Below are 15,914 nucleotides of genomic sequence, written 5' to 3' on the forward strand. Positions count from 1 at the left end.
AGGAGTCAGTTTTTTTTTACTGGGTTTTTGAATTGCTGAAAAAGTCGGTAAAAATTCAAATGTCCGTTATTCGTAAGGAATCAATGAAATCGACAAATTTTGTTTTCTATCATTAAATTGGGTTAACAGAACTATGTTTGTACAAGTGCGGAATAATTTTTCTCATTTTTTAATTTACCACAGATTAGAGCTGGAAATTTCACTATCCGGATACTTCAGTTTTTTCAATAAAATTGCTTTCAGACAAATGAAATAGCGTTGAATTGATATTCAATATACAGAATATCAGGCTTTCTAGTGCTCAATATTTAAATTAAATAAATTGAGAAAACGTTGAGATGGTTATCAGGCGGAATTCAAAAACCCAGTAAAACCTTCTTCTTCTTCTTCTTCTTATTTGCATTTCAATCTTATTGCTTAGCACATATTAGCTTATTGCGTGCTCTCAGCTTAGTGTTCTAAATGCACTTCCACAGTTATTAATTGAGAGCTTTCGATGCCAATTACCAATGCATGAATGTGTATATTGTTGCACAATGATACTCTATGTCCAGGGAAGTCGAGAAAATTTCCGCTAGTTTTCATTCCGATGACAACAAAAACAGAATCGTTGGATCGAAAAGTATGGGAGTAAATCCTGGAAGCAGCAGGTATATTTTTTTTTAAATGAAGAATTGAAAAACCCCAGAATTCACCATTCTTCATTTCATGAGCTCCTACCGGAGGATGAGTCCAACGTTGTTAACCAGATGGATAACAATCAGATGCACGGCGAAGTGGCCGCGGTTAGTTATCAGGAACCTCCCTACTGGGTCAGTATAGCCTACTACGAACTGCCGGGTTGGCGAAGTGTTCCATTGCATTTCACCTCCTGGATGGGTTCACAAATCCCTCAATCAACTCCGATCGTTTCTGCCTCGGTCAGCTGAGCAACGTCAACTGCAACAGTACAATCGCAGGGTGTCGACTACCTGGAAAAACCTGGAAAGTCAGGGTATGTCAGGGAATTCTATTTATGATCTGGAAAGTCAGGGAATATCAGGGATTTTAGTGTAGGTCAGGGAAAAAAATAATGTTGATCACATTGCAAAAAATCATGTGTGGAACACATAAAAATAATCTTTGAAATTTTATCAGTGCATGACGTCAAAGTTTTTGGGAAGATCCCGGGCATCAGATCTACTCGCTGCGTTTATGGACGCCCTTGCCAGTATCTTTTCGAACAAGTTGCTGCAAGTGTCCATGGATGGGCTAAATGTGAATTGAAGCTAGAGGTACAAAAACGTGGTGAGAAGCTGATAGATCCGGGAAGCTGTGGGCTGTATATTTTGCATAATGCATTCAAGGATAGTGCTTGCAGTATCAGTTGGGATGTTGTCAAATATGTGCATGGTACCTACAATATCTTGAAAGATGTACCAGCAATACGAGGGTTTATCACGATGTATACTAGATCTACCATATTCCATAATAGTGCTGCTGTTCAGAGGGCAATCAAAATTACTCCGCAAATACGAAAATGTATTCAAGGCGTCCAGAAATACAAAATCAAACCAACGTCAGCTTCCTACCAAGATGTTAAAAACTGTTTGAATGACTCGCTGCTGATGGCTAATAGTACGTTCAGACTACAGATTTATAACATGTTATAGCACTATCTTTATGGTGGTTACTGTGTTGCAATTATTTGACAACCGTTATAACATGTTATAACTCTGTAGTCTGAACGTGGCATTAAGCTAGCTTTCTGCAAATCATTTGCTGTCGAAGTTGAGCCATTTCTATGCTAATTTCAGACCAACAACCCTATGGTGCCTTTTTTGTGCAACACGATGTCTCAAATGGTTCGATGCATTATATGAAGGTTCATTAATATTGATCATCTGAACAATATTGCACAGGTAAATGCACATTTGAGCAATATGATCACAAAAAGGAACGACTGGACGTTTTTTGGCACAGGTTATTGGTCGACGTATTCAGAATTATTGTTGGTTGTGAAAATGATTTGCTGCTTATCGCATGGCAACGCCAATGCAGAGAGAGGTTTTCCGGTAAATGCAGAATATCTTTTTGAAAACATGAGCGAAGAGTCAAGGCCCAAGCGAAATGACAGCGGAACGGCAGTGGTAGCGGAAAAGCCCGATCTGAGTAAAACTACTTGTCGGATTGAAACCTAGTTAGAATCAAATCGAGTGCGATTAGATATCTTGATATCATTTGTGATAATTGTCAAACTTGCCGATTCTGTTCCGCTTCCGCCCACATTACGTTTCAGTCGTAGTGCAACGTCAGATATATGATGGTGCTACTCATGCAGGCGGGTAGGAAAACTTACAAATTTTGAATGAACTTATTCAGCGAGTTCGAAAAATCGCATTCGCTTACCATGTAGACAAGGATCGTCGTATGAAAGAAGCTCTCTATTCCGAGAGCTCAAGATGCTCAAAAAGAAGCCGAGAGTTTGCAGGAGAAAATTATTCTGCTCCAATGATAAACATTTTTAAAATTAATCCGAAAATAATCACATAGGGTTTTTGATCTAATTTCCGTCCTACTAAGCACATCTCGCACTTTACCTCTCTTTTTTGAAAGGGTCTGAACAAAACATGGAATGTTTTCATCAAAGATAACTTCTAAATTTATTCACCTTTCCATACGTGCCGTTGGATTTGATAAAGAGTCAAACAATGTTGAGATATTATTAAAAATCTAACACTGCTTCTTGATTCTAAATTCATCCTACGAGTTTCGATTCCGTCCTAACGCATTGAAACGCCATTAAATTTTCTTCGTCCTACTGATAAACGTAGAAAAACGTAGGATTCGCTAGGAACGCTTCTTTTGTTTTAAGAACAATGAGTGTACATATTCATACAATGCGCTGTAATAGGCTTCATGTTGTGGCTTATGAACTAACGCATCGGAACAAACGTATTATTGTGTTGTGCATGGTGAAATCATTGACATTATTGATGATTTCTACTCGATAGAACGGAAATGGGCGATTACGATAGCGCTCTTCACTATTCAACTTGTAATTTCTATTTGTAATGTGAACTCACTGAGAAAATAAAATGTTAATTATAATTAAACATGAATTATTTTGCCATGTCTGCAGTTGTCATATGGAGTTTCAGAGAGTACAAAACTGACTAATACATAAGCAGTGCATCCTCAGGTTCGGTTGCCAAAGTAAGAATAATCACTGCTCTGTTATTTTACAATAATTTATATGTTAAGAGAAATAATGAACACAAATTGAGAGCTTGGTGACATTGATTAAATATTCCTATTATTACTTAGTAATGAATAGTGAGCCTAGTTGTGAGCAGTAGTTATTCATTATATATTATAATATGTATTTATAGCCGTAGGCCTATTCACATCCTTCGTTAGTATATGTTCTGTAAACATTGTATTAGTATCAAGTTCTGTTGTACGTGCCATGAGTATGCTATTCTTTATATTTTCGAAAGCTTGCCCTGCTGCTCATTTTAAACTAACCTTAATTTGCACTACGGTATAATAAAGCACATCACGTTGTAGCTTCTTAGGTTAAAATAACGGAATTTTTCTGAAAACCGACTGCAAAGTCAGGGAAAATCAGGGAATTTTTTTTCGACTTTGAGTCGACACCCTGTATCGAAAGCACACGTCTTCATATCGGAAAGAGGGTACACCTGTACTACGTCGACGGAGAAGTGTATGCCGAGTGCCTGTCGGATTCGGGGGATCACGGGTTCCACCCGAGTACCGTGTGCAAAATCCCTCCCGGCTGTTCGCTGAAGATCTTCAACAATCAGGAATTCGCCCAGCTGCTGTCGCAATCGGTGAACCTTGGCTTCGAGGTGGTGTACGAGCTGACCAAGATGTGAACGATAAGAATGAGCTTCGTCAAGGGGTGGGGTGCCGAGTACCACCGACAGGATGTCACGTCCACACCCTGCTGAATCGAGATTCACCTTCACGGGCCCCTGCAGTGGTTGGACAAGGTCCTCGTCTAGATGGGAGCGCCGCCGATTTTTATTTTGTGTGTGGATAGAGCGTAATGCTGAGCAGTATGAGAGCAATCGATACAAAGGGGGAAAGGAGGATGTTGCGCTGTGTTGAATCGAAGAAAACGGACGAAGCCTGAGAGCAGTTTGGTGGAAGTGTGTGATTTGCGTGAGAATCTTCTAATGGCAAGTTTGGCTCTTTTTTTACACACTCAAACACACGCGTGTACGTGTATGCACGCACATTTTTTGAGCAGTTGTAATATGTAAGCGATAATGATAGTGTAGTGACATTTATTTTTTTAAAGTAATTGATTTCATATTTACGATGGCAAGAGATAACAAAACATGAAGTACAGAATGGCGTATCAACATATTTGGCATTATTTTTAGGAAGTTTGCTTAAGGTACGGTTATACTTCTCCCAAAGCTTTTTGAAGTATTTGCAAAGATTCTTTAATTTCCACTAAAGGGCGAACACGAAATTATTGCGACACCGAAAATGTCATGCCAATTTTCTTATAATGTTTAGAATCAAACCAAAATTTTAGGGTAGTTTTATACATATATTTACTTCAAAAATCAAAAGAAAAGTTAATCGATGGAGCCTTGAGTGTAAAATTGAACGCATTTTCGCTTGATGCCATCCATCAAAGTCTTTACAGTGTCATCCGGTACCAGTTTCTCAGTTTTTTTTTCCATTTTCTTAACATGTCCTTCTCGTCTTTGACTGTCTTCTTGCTCTTCCGAAGTTCCCGCTTTATTATTGCCCAGTACTGCTCCACCGGGCGCAGCTCCGGACAGTTTGGCGGATTCATGTCCTTTGGAACAAAATGGACAGAATTGGCCTCATACCACTCCAGGACACTTTTACAATAGTGGCATGATGCCAAATCTGGCCAAAATAGCGGAGCTTCGTCGTGCTGCTGCAAGAACGGCAAAAGGCGCTTCTCGAGGCACTCAGATTTGTAGATCTCGCCATTTACTGTGCCCTTTGTCACGAAAGGCTCACTCCTCAGTCCGCAAGAGCAGATGGCCTGCCAAATGAGATATTTGGAGGCGAACTTCGACATTTTCTTCTTCTTAAATTTGTCGTCCACATCGAACTTGCTCTTGCCGGTGAAAAACTCCAACCCCGGAATTTGCTTAAAATCGGCTTTTATATACGTTTCGTCGCCCATCACACAGCAGCCATATTTTGTCAGCATCTTCTCGTAGAGCTTCCGTGCCCGAGTTTTAGCCGTCGATTGTTGCCGCTAATCGCGGTTTGGGAAGTTCTGTACCTTGTATGTATGTAGTCCAGCTCTCTTCTTTGCATTCTGGACGTAGCTCTGCGACATGCCGATCTTTTTAGCCAAATCACGGCTTGAGACGTTGGGATTTGCTTTAATCATCCGCTTCACCTTTCCCTCCGTCTTTTTGTTCTCCGGTCCCGGTTTTCTTCCAGCTCCTTTGCCGTGGTCCAACGTCAACCGCTCCTGGAACCGCTTCAACACTCTGGAGACGGTTGAATGGTGAATGTTCAACATTTTTCCCAACTGCCGGTGCAACAGGTCAGGAAATTCCAGGTGTTTGGAAAGAATTTGTTCTCTCAACTCGCGTTGGTTCACCTCCATTTTCGTTGAATCGAAAAACACGACTTCGAGTTTGACAGCATGTACACAATACACATCAATGAGAAAGTGTGCAAAATTTGGTTGATTTTTACCCAATGGTTAAAAAGTTATGCCCTGTTGAATGTGTCGCAATAATTTTGTGTTCGCCCTTTACTCAAAATAAAGCTAAATTTAATACTCTTTCAAATAATTGTATTACGTGTAACTTTTTTTCGTAGATTTTCAATATATTTAACATATTCTACAGAGTTGTTTGCCGTACAAAAATAAATATTTTTGCTGAACATTGTAACATGATATCTCTTAAAATTAAAATATGTATTCAAAAATTAGACATTTGCAGGAGTTTTTTAGTTATTAAAAAAACACCTAAAAGATCGCGTGCTGCCACATGTTTTTATAATTTTTCGACAGTAAAATAAGTATAGGTTTAGAATCCTTCCTAGAATTTTGCGCCAATTTGCGCCGAAAATAGTTATTTGAGAAGCAAATACCCCTAAAAATATCGAATATTTAAGAATAACTTTTTTGTTTCAAGAGATAATTAGTTACAATGTTCTGCAAAAGCATGTGTTTAAACATGCAAAATATAGTTGTAGAAGAAACCAAAATTGTAGGATGCCTAGAAAATCAGTTATACTAAAAAACATGATTTAAAGGTGCCTTTCACAAAAAATAATACTTATCTCGCAATTTATAAGAGCTAGAAATTTTAGATGTTCAGCAAAGTTGCTTAAAATAATATTTGCTACAACTTTATTGAAGACGTTAAGTCTCTATCTGAATCAGATAAAAAAAAAATTTTGATCTCACTTTTAGGTAGATTAATCACCAAACCGTCTACATCAAAAGAAGTGGATTAACATATAAGCGCACGAAAACGGCAAAAAGCAACACTGTGCACTGGGGGTCATTTTTGAAAAAAACATTTTAACTTACTTGTTATGTACTCAATCTCTCTTGGGGTAGATCATTGCCCTTACCACAACAGCACAGACGAAAACCTACCTTGTGATCGAGCCACCGACAGCTATGCACTTCACAGCCACCAGCGTAGGGATCGAAGAGTCACCGTTGGCTGTACACGCTACAGCCACCAGCGACGGGCTGCCTCTCTCGAACGAAGGACCACGACACAACTCGTGATCAAGCCACCGACAGCTGTGCACCTCACAGCCACCAGTAGTGGGACGATGAGCCACTGACAGCTGTGCACACCACAGCTACCAGCGAAGGGACGATGCACCGTTGGCTGCGCACACCACAGCGGACAGCGTAGGAATGATGGGTCGCTGATAACTCTTCAGCCACCAGTCGTTGAGCTGCCAACAGCTGTAACCACTACAGCCACCAGCGAAGTGAATCTCTCTCTCTCTCTCTCTCTCGAAGGACCACGGCAAAACTGCCGAACACAAGGCTCTGATGAGCAGGGAAACAGGAAAGTTCAACTCTTTTAAAAGTGTCCACTAGGTGGAACTTATGGAGGATGAATCGATCACCACATGCAACCAGTGGATGAACGAACAGGAACTGGACGAAGCACGAATGCTCGGGAAATCTCCGTTCTCGGACGAAAAGAATGAGACACTGTTCTCAATTCTACCTTTATTTATTCGCTGCTTCCTCTTCAATGGTTAAATGCAGGATACAGAATGAAACATGAAATACAATGTTGTTTACTTTTATACTCTTTCATCGGCTGCGTCAGCCAATCAGGATGCGCCATTCGATGACGTCGTTCGTTTTCCTATTGGAAGCGTTCATCGCGTACATACTCCCGCCGGTTGGAATACCATTCCAAAAGCGGAAATCTTCGATTGGTCGTTGTCGGCAATAGGAAGAGGTGCCAACTTCCGAATGGAGCGCCGGAATACTCCCGTTGCAGTCTTCACGTCGGCGACTCTGATCACGTCATCCCTTCCCGGGTAAAGTGCAACAATTTGACCCAACCTCCATGACTGAACTGGTAGATTGTCTTCCATCAGTAGCACAATAGTACCCATTTTCACATTCGGTTCACTTTTTGTCCACTTTGCCCTCGATTGAAGCGTTGATAGATAATCATGCGACCACTTTGCCCAAAACCGATCACGCAAATTGTTCATATACTGATAGCGAGACAGACGGTTCACTGCTACATCGGAGTACGACGGCTTCAAAATCGGTTCCAATGGTCTTCCAATCATCAAATGAGCAGGTGTTATCGGAAGCGGCTCGTTCGGGTCCTCAGACAGTGCATACAAGGGTCGGGAATTCACTATGGCTTCGATGTGGGTCAATACTGTTCCGAACTCCTCAAACGTCAAAATTGCGTTGCCCAAAGTCCGATATATGTGGGACTTGACAACCTTTACTCCTGCCTCCCACAAACCCCCAAAGTTGGGTGATCTAGGCGGAATGAATTCCCACTCAACCTCTCGTTTGAGCAGAAAATCGTTGATCTTCGTTCTTGCGGTCTCGTCACGGAACATCAAGTACAATTTGTGGAGTTCTTTCGAAGCACCAATAAAATTGGTCGCGTTATCTGACATAATTTTACGAACCATTCCACGACGGTTGATAAAACGATCTAAAGCGGCGAGAAAAGCTTCGGTTGTCAAATCCGAAACCAATTCAAGGTGAATCGATTTCGTTGTTAGGCAGACAAACAGTGCAATGTATGCCTTTACGTGTTTCGGCTTATACCTTCCTTCTTTCACAATCACTGGGCCGGCGTAATCCACACCAGTGAGTTCGAACGCTGCTGCTACATTCACACGCTCCTCCGGCAAATTTCCCATTAAGGGCTGAATTCCTCTCGGCTTAGTCCTGAAACACTTTACGCAGCTTCGAGTCACTTTCCGGATGGCAGATCGAGCATTTACCAACCAGTACTTCTGCCTTATTGCTGCCAGCAAACCGGATGGCCCTTCATGCAGTCTCTCCTCGTGATATTGACGAATCAACATTTCCGTCACTCGGTGATTGCGTGGAAGAAGTAATTGGTGCTTGGCGTCATACGGTAATTTAGAGTTTTGTAGACGCCCGCCGACGCGAAGGAAACCTTCTTCGTCCAGGAATGGTTGAAGATTCGCCAATCGCTTCGGCAACTCCTTACGCTGAACACACTGGATCTCCTCGTTCAATCCGGTCCTCTGCAAAATCCTTACTATGTAATCCAATGCCTTCCGCATGTCTTGCACAGAAATGTATCTTGCATGTTTACGATCCTCCTTTTTCATTCGTATCAGTCGAGTGAATCTCACCACCTGCGCCAATACACGTTGCAGATTGGAAAACGATCCGCACCGCTCGAATACCGGATCGTCTTCAACATCGACCGCTGGGTTACACACTTGAACTTGTCGCATTTCTGGTAACTCTTCATCTTGAATCACCGGAGTCTCCTGGATATCGTAGTTAACATCTTGCAGAAATAGTGGACCATTCCACCACATATCAGAACGATGCAACACACCAGGGTAACACCCTCTGGACACCAAATCCGCAGGATTATTCTCGGACCTGACGTACTTCCACTCGTAGGCACTAGTCAGTTTGTTAATATCCAAAACTCGGTTTCTGACGTAGACTTGAAGTTGATCCGGATTCTTCTTTATCCATGCCAGCACAATTTGGCTATCAGACCACAGCTTGATATCGTGGAATTCGGTTTTCAGAATAGGGATCACTACACTAACCAGTTTGGCCAATACCACAGCGGCACACAGCTCTAATCTAGGTATTGTGAGACGACGCAGAGGGGCAATCCTTGACTTACTGCAAAGCAGCCTAACTGACACTGCCCCGTTCTCCTGAACACAACGCAAATAAATACAAGCACCATAAGCAGTACACGACGCATCAGAGAAGCCGTGAATCTCAATACGTTGAGCTCCAGGAGCCATAACACATCTCGGTATTCGTATCTCGTTCAGTTGTACCAATGACTGATGTAAGGTCACCCATCTACTCAACAACTCGCCCTCTAGGGTCTCGTCCCATCCCAGACCATCAGCCCACAATTGCTGCATGATGGACTTAGCCAAAACGATCACAGGTGATATGAGGCCAAGGGGATCAAACAGTTTGGCGATTTGAGAAAGAACATACCTTTTAGTCACCTTCACATCCGGTTGCATCACTTCCGGGCTTCTCCAAAACAGGAACTGATCACATCTTGGGTCCCACAGAACACCTAAAGCTCGAATCGCTTCGTTGGTACCAGAATCTCCTATTCGAACTAGCTTTTCACGGTCTTGATCCGGAACACCTTCAAGAATTTCGTCGTCGTTGGTACACCATTTTCGGATAGGAAATTTTCCTTTCATCATAAGCTCCTCGATATCACTTCGCAGTTGCTTCGCGGATGCAAGTGTTGGGGCACCACTCAATATATCGTCCATGTAGCAGTCCTCTAATATCGCCTCTGCAGCTGCAGGAAAGTTGGCTTTTTCCTCTCTCGCTAGTTGAACCATGGACCTCACTGCCAAAAACGATGCAGGAGACGTCCCGTAGGTCACCGTTAACAACTCCATCACTTTTATCGGGTCCATCGGTTGGTCACGCCAGAAAGTTCTGTGGTAATGTGTCTGTCTTGGATCAAGTTTCACTTGCCTGAACATTTTCTCAACGTCTCCAGAAAATGCATATATGTGCATCCGGAAACGTAATTGGATTGTAAACAGATCGTTCTGAATCTTCGGTCCAATCATCAGAACTTCGTTGAGGGATAATCCGTTAGACTTCACCTTGGCGTCAAATACAACACGTAACTTTGTGCTGGTACTTGTAGGTTTAAGTACAGCATGATGAGGCAAATAGTAGCTCTGTTGGCCAGGCGGATCGTCTTCCTCACGGATCTCGTGGCAATGACCAAGGTCCTTGTACTCCTGCATAAACTCTTGGTACATCTCTTTCATCTCGGGTTTATTGGTTAGATGTTTCTCAATTGACAGGAACCTCTTCAACGCTAATGATCGGGAGTTTCCTAGTTCATTGATGGACTCACGGAACGGTAGTTTAACCACGAATCGGCCATCCTCATCTCGTCGATAAGTTTTGCAGAAGTGATCTTCTATCGCTTGCTCTTCATTCGTCAGGACTTTTTCTTCTGGAAGTTCTTCTTGCTCGAAAAACCTCTGAATGCTCTTCAGCAACAGATCCTCATTTGTGGCGCACAGCACGTTGACGACTTCCTCCTCGGACTCTTCTAAAGCACCGGCAATAACCCATCCGAACTGAGTCTCGTACAGTACGGGTAGATTATCAGAGAGTTTCAGCTGAGCTTGTTTCAGGATTTTGAAAAACAGCTCGGCACCGATCAGTAGGTCCACTTCTCTCGGTTCGTTGAAGCTTGGATCGGCCAACACAATACCACTCGGGAACTTCCACTCCGAGATGTCAACTGGAACAGATGGAATCTTTCCTGTCACTCTAGCTGTCACCAAACAGTCCATGTCACTTTGGAAATCGGTGTAGTCGGAGAAACACTTCAGGATCACACGATGACGAATTTGAGATCTGGCGCCACCCACTCCTACGACTGGCACGTTGGCAGGATACTTCGGAAGCGCTAGCAGTTTTACAGCAGATTCAGAAACCAGGTTGATCTGAGACCCTGAATCGAAGAGAGCACGCAACTTGAAGTTCCTTCCACTCTTTGACGTAACATTCACCAATGCGGTCATCAAAAACACTTGTTTCGCTCGTTGTTGCATACTGGAACAGGCTGTAGACACAGGATCCTCAGGAACAGCTGCTGCTGTCTGCATCTCCTGCGGCTTGGATGTTCCACCTGGAGTTTTCTGCTTCGGCTCAGCTTGGGATACCTGCTCGAAGTGCAACATGGTATGATGCTTTTTGGAACACCTCGAGCATGACTTATCTGATGGACAAGCCCTGATTTGATGGCCTTTCCTAAGGCAGTTGAAACATAGTCCGATTTGCTTCACCTTGGTAACACGCTGATCAACACTCATGCTCAAGAAAGAAGGACACTTGTAATTGCAGTGTTGACCCGCGCATATTTCACACACATTCTCCGGTGAACTGGATGTTGCTGGATTGGAGGTTCTTTGCGATGAGCTGGTTTTCCCCATCATAGGAGGCTTAACAGCTGCCTTAGCTGAGGACGCCTTGTCTACTTCACATCTCTCAAGTACCTGGCAATAACTTCTTAGGAACTTCATGGATTCTTCGAGGTCAGGAAGTTCTCCGTGCTCCATGGTGAGCTCCCACTGCTTCCGCGTTTCTCCATCAAGGCACATTGTAAGTAGCTTCACCACGATTAGACCGGCTGTTCCAACAACCTCCTGCTCCATGAACCGCAATCCTTCCACGTGGCGATTGCAAGTATCGATAAGGTTTCTTAGCTCCTTGAAGCTTTGTTTGGTTATCGGTTTCATCGACAATAAACCGGAAATATGGGTGTCAATAATCACTCTCGGATTTTCAAAGCGCTCCTCTAACAACTCCCATGCTTGCTGATAGTTGTTGTCGTTGATAATTCTGGCATTAAGGATACCGGAAGCTTCACCGATCAGCGCCTTGTCCAGGTATTGCAATTTAGTTGCATCGGAGTCGCCACACTTTCGGATCAAGTCATTGAAGAGAGCTTTGAATTTTGGCCAACCTTCGTACTTCCCATCGAAGGTTGGGATCGGCGTCTTCAGAGGTTACTGAGTCACAATCACTTGAGGAACTCCATTATTAGGTTGTGGATCAGCACGAAGTAGCTCCAACAGTTGATTCAGCTTCACTAACGCCTCCGTGTGCAGCTCGTCGAACTCGTCCAACTTATTGTCCTGATCCTCCATGTTTTCACTAGTACACTGAGCCACGATCAAGTCATGCTTCACCGCATACTCCGAATAATGTAGTTCCAATTTCTTCTCATAAGCCTTCAACTGGGAAAGGCTCGCTGTTTCAGGTTCATCCATAGCTTCGTTTAGCTTCTGGACGATCATTGTCACTCGCGCCTTTACTTGTCCTCGTTGATGAATTAATTGCTTCAATTTCGTCATGATTACACTTTTCACTACAATTCACTCTCAACTCACAGTTTTTAAGGGTACTACTGTACTACGATCGTAGGTTTCAAACACTTTTCACTCATTCGGGCACAAACTCGTTGGAAGGAAGGGTCACGAATATTCGCGGATGGACGTATCACACCGGTTGATATCCGGCTCGAAGGACCAAATGTTATGTACTCAATCTCTCTTGGGGTAGATCATTGCCCTTACCACAACAGCACAGACGAAAACCTACCTTGTGATCGAGCCACCGACAGCTATGCACTTCACAGCCACCAGCGTAGGGATCGAAGAGTCACCGTTGGCTGTACACGCTACAGCCACCAGCGACGGGCTGCCTCTCTCGAACGAAGGACCACGACACAACTCGTGATCAAGCCACCGACAGCTGTGCACCTCACAGCCACCAGTAGTGGGACGATGAGCCACTGACAGCTGTGCACACCACAGCTACCAGCGAAGGGACGATGCACCGTTGGCTGCGCACACCACAGCGGACAGCGTAGGAACGATGGGTCGCTGATAACTCTTCAGCCACCAGTCGTTGAGCTGCCAACAGCTGTAACCACTACAGCCACCAGCGAAGTGAATCTCTCTCTCTCTCTCTCTCTCGAAGGACCACGGCAAAACTGCCGAACACAAGGCTCTGATGAGCAGGGAAACAGGAAAGTTCAACTCTTTTAAAAGTGTCCACTAGGTGGAACTTATGGAGGATGAATCGATCACCACATGCAACCAGTGGATGAACGAACAGGAACTGGACGAAGCACGAATGCTCGGGAAATCTCCGTTCTCGGACGAAAAGAATGAGACACTGTTCTCAATTCTACCTTTATTTATTCGCTGCTTCCTCTTCAATGGTTAAATGCAGGATACAGAATGAAACATGAAATTTTTTTTTTTTTTTTAGTTTAAATGATCTTTATTTTAGTTTAACTTGGACGATTACCATATAAATTTTTACTAAGTGATTTAATTGCTTTCTTCATCTTTAGGTATGGGCAAAATTCAAAATTTGTTTTACAGAATTAGTCCTAGACTTAGTACACGGTCGACCACCTTGGTGGGATTGGTTTGTTTTGTTTTTAGAATTTGAAGAGAAACTACTTAATACTACTATTTACAGCTTAAAACTAACCTACTCTACTATATACACTTAACCTACTATGTACAAATTGCTTATTAAAGCATGTTCAGAAAGATTGCATTTTTGAATAAATTTAGTTGTCATATCATCAATTTTGGAATCTACTTTGGGAATTTCTGCCTCTTGATGGAGGTCTGCTATTCTTGTGTCGAATGGACGATCTAGGATCATCCTCAACACTCTATTCTGTGCAACCTGGATTTTGTTCCTGTGGGTCTGAGCGCACGATTCCCACACCGGGGCGGCATAGAAGATCGCGGGGGCTATGATCTGTTTGTAAACAGCCAGTTTGTTTTGCCTTGAGAGGCGGGATCTGCGGCAAATGAGCGGATACAAACACCTAACCAAGGAGGAGCACTTAACTAGGGTTTTCTCTATGTGCGAGCGGAACAGGAGCTTCTCATCGAACAACATCCCGAGATAAGTAACATCAGTGGACCACTCGACCCTTGTACCATCCATTATTACGGTACAGGAGGGAGACGGTTTAAGTTTTAATGATTGTCTGTGAAGGAACATGATCGCTTGGGTTTTCGAGGCGTTGATTTTGATTTTCCACGTGGTGGCATAATCAGTAAAGGTGTCAAGGCATCGTTGGAGCTTGTTCGTAATTTCACGAGGCATCCTACCCTTGACAGCTATCGCGGTGTCATCTGCAAACAGAAAGAACACGCAACCGTCTCCTAGAGGAGGGATGTCCGACGTGTAGATGCTGTAAAGCAGTGGTCCCAGCAGACTCCCTTGCGGAACACCTGCTGGGATCGGAAATTGTCCCGAAAGGGAACTATTCAACGACACCCTGAACGACCTTTGCTGGAGATAGTTACGGGTGATTTTCACAAGGTATGGTGGAAAGTTGGAGTTACAAAGCTTGTATATAAGTCCGTCGTGCCAGACATTGTCAAACGCCTTTTCGACGTCTAACAAGGCCATGGCTGTGGACTTGGATACAGCTTTGTTACTCCGGATGTTATTCATCACCCGCACTAGCTGATGATTGGTGGAATGCCCCTTACGGAACCCGAACTGTTCCGGAAGAAGAATGTCATGTTCCTCCACAAACTTGTTTAGTCGGCTGAGGATCAATTTTTCGAACAGCTTGCTCAGCGCTGAGAGCAGGCTAATCGGTCTGTAGCTTGACGGTAGTGAAGGGTCTTTAACAGGTTTGCGGATCGGGATGATTTTTGCCACCTTCCAGATGCTTGGAAAGTAGTGCAGCTCCAAGCATCTGTTGAAGGTGGCAGCTAGCAGCGAGTGCACCCTCGGGCTGAGATTTTTCAACGCTAGGTTGAATATTCCGTCAAACCCGGGAGCCTTCATGTTCTTACTGTATTTCAGCGCTGAGCAAATTTGTTCCTCTGTAATCCGTTCTTCTGGAGGGACGGCACAAGGGGAGGCATCTAACGTCAGGACGCACTGCGCAACCTGGTTCTCGAGTGGACTTGGGATTTTAGAGCCAAGCAGATGCGACTGGGCAATGTGCTCCCCAATCGCATTGGCCTTCTCTTCGTTGGTGATAAGCCGTTCGTCATTGACTCTAAGTGGTGGAATGGGCTTGGGGTGAGACTTCAGCACCTTGGCAACCTTCCAGAATGGTCTGGAACGGTCGTCCAGGTTCTGAACGAGCCGCCCGAAACTCTCGTTCCGGATTGAGACCATTCTGGAAGCGATCTGCCGATTCAGATCGACCATTTCGTATTTACGCTGCAGATCCCCAGTCCGCTGAAACTGGCGTCTACGAACATTTCTGAGCCGAATCAAGAGTTTGGTGTGGGAATCAATTGCTTGAAACTTACCCCTCACAGGAACTCGTCGAACGCACTCTTCGTCAGCCACGGATATGGCTTGATGGAGACCCTCCAGGGCCCGGTCGATGTCATCCACTGTGTCGAGCGGTGGGTTGTCGTCAATGTGGCGGTCGACCACGCGTCGAAACTGGACCCAGTTGACTCGATGGTAGTCCTTCCGCTGGCACGGTGCAGGGGCCACGTTGTAGCCCAGCTCGGTCAGCACCGGTTGGTGGTCCGAACTCAGGTCGTTGACGGCAACCGGCTTGGCTAATCTGGTGTTTGCCAAGAACAGGTCCAGCGTCGATGGGTTGCCCGTCGGTGATGTGAAGGTTGGTTCGTCCGGAAAC

At 44.1% G+C, this 15,914-nt stretch overlaps 1 protein-coding gene and 1 pseudogene across 4 annotated transcripts in view; both read left to right on the forward strand.

The window, feature by feature from the left end:
- Positions 1-15,914, forward strand: part of dmpd (F-box protein dmpd) — a 339,784-nt gene that overhangs the window by 311,536 nt on the left and 12,334 nt on the right. The window lies entirely within an intron of this gene.
- Positions 750-4,052, forward strand: LOC135711606 (protein mothers against dpp-like; annotated as a pseudogene).

This window comes from Ochlerotatus camptorhynchus, unplaced genomic scaffold (genome assembly GCF_037179485.1).
Source record: "Ochlerotatus camptorhynchus isolate MF236.1 unplaced genomic scaffold, CSIRO-AGI_Acam_v1.1 ptg000434l, whole genome shotgun sequence".
In the NCBI taxonomy this organism is placed as follows: Eukaryota; Metazoa; Arthropoda; class Insecta; order Diptera; family Culicidae; genus Ochlerotatus; species Ochlerotatus camptorhynchus.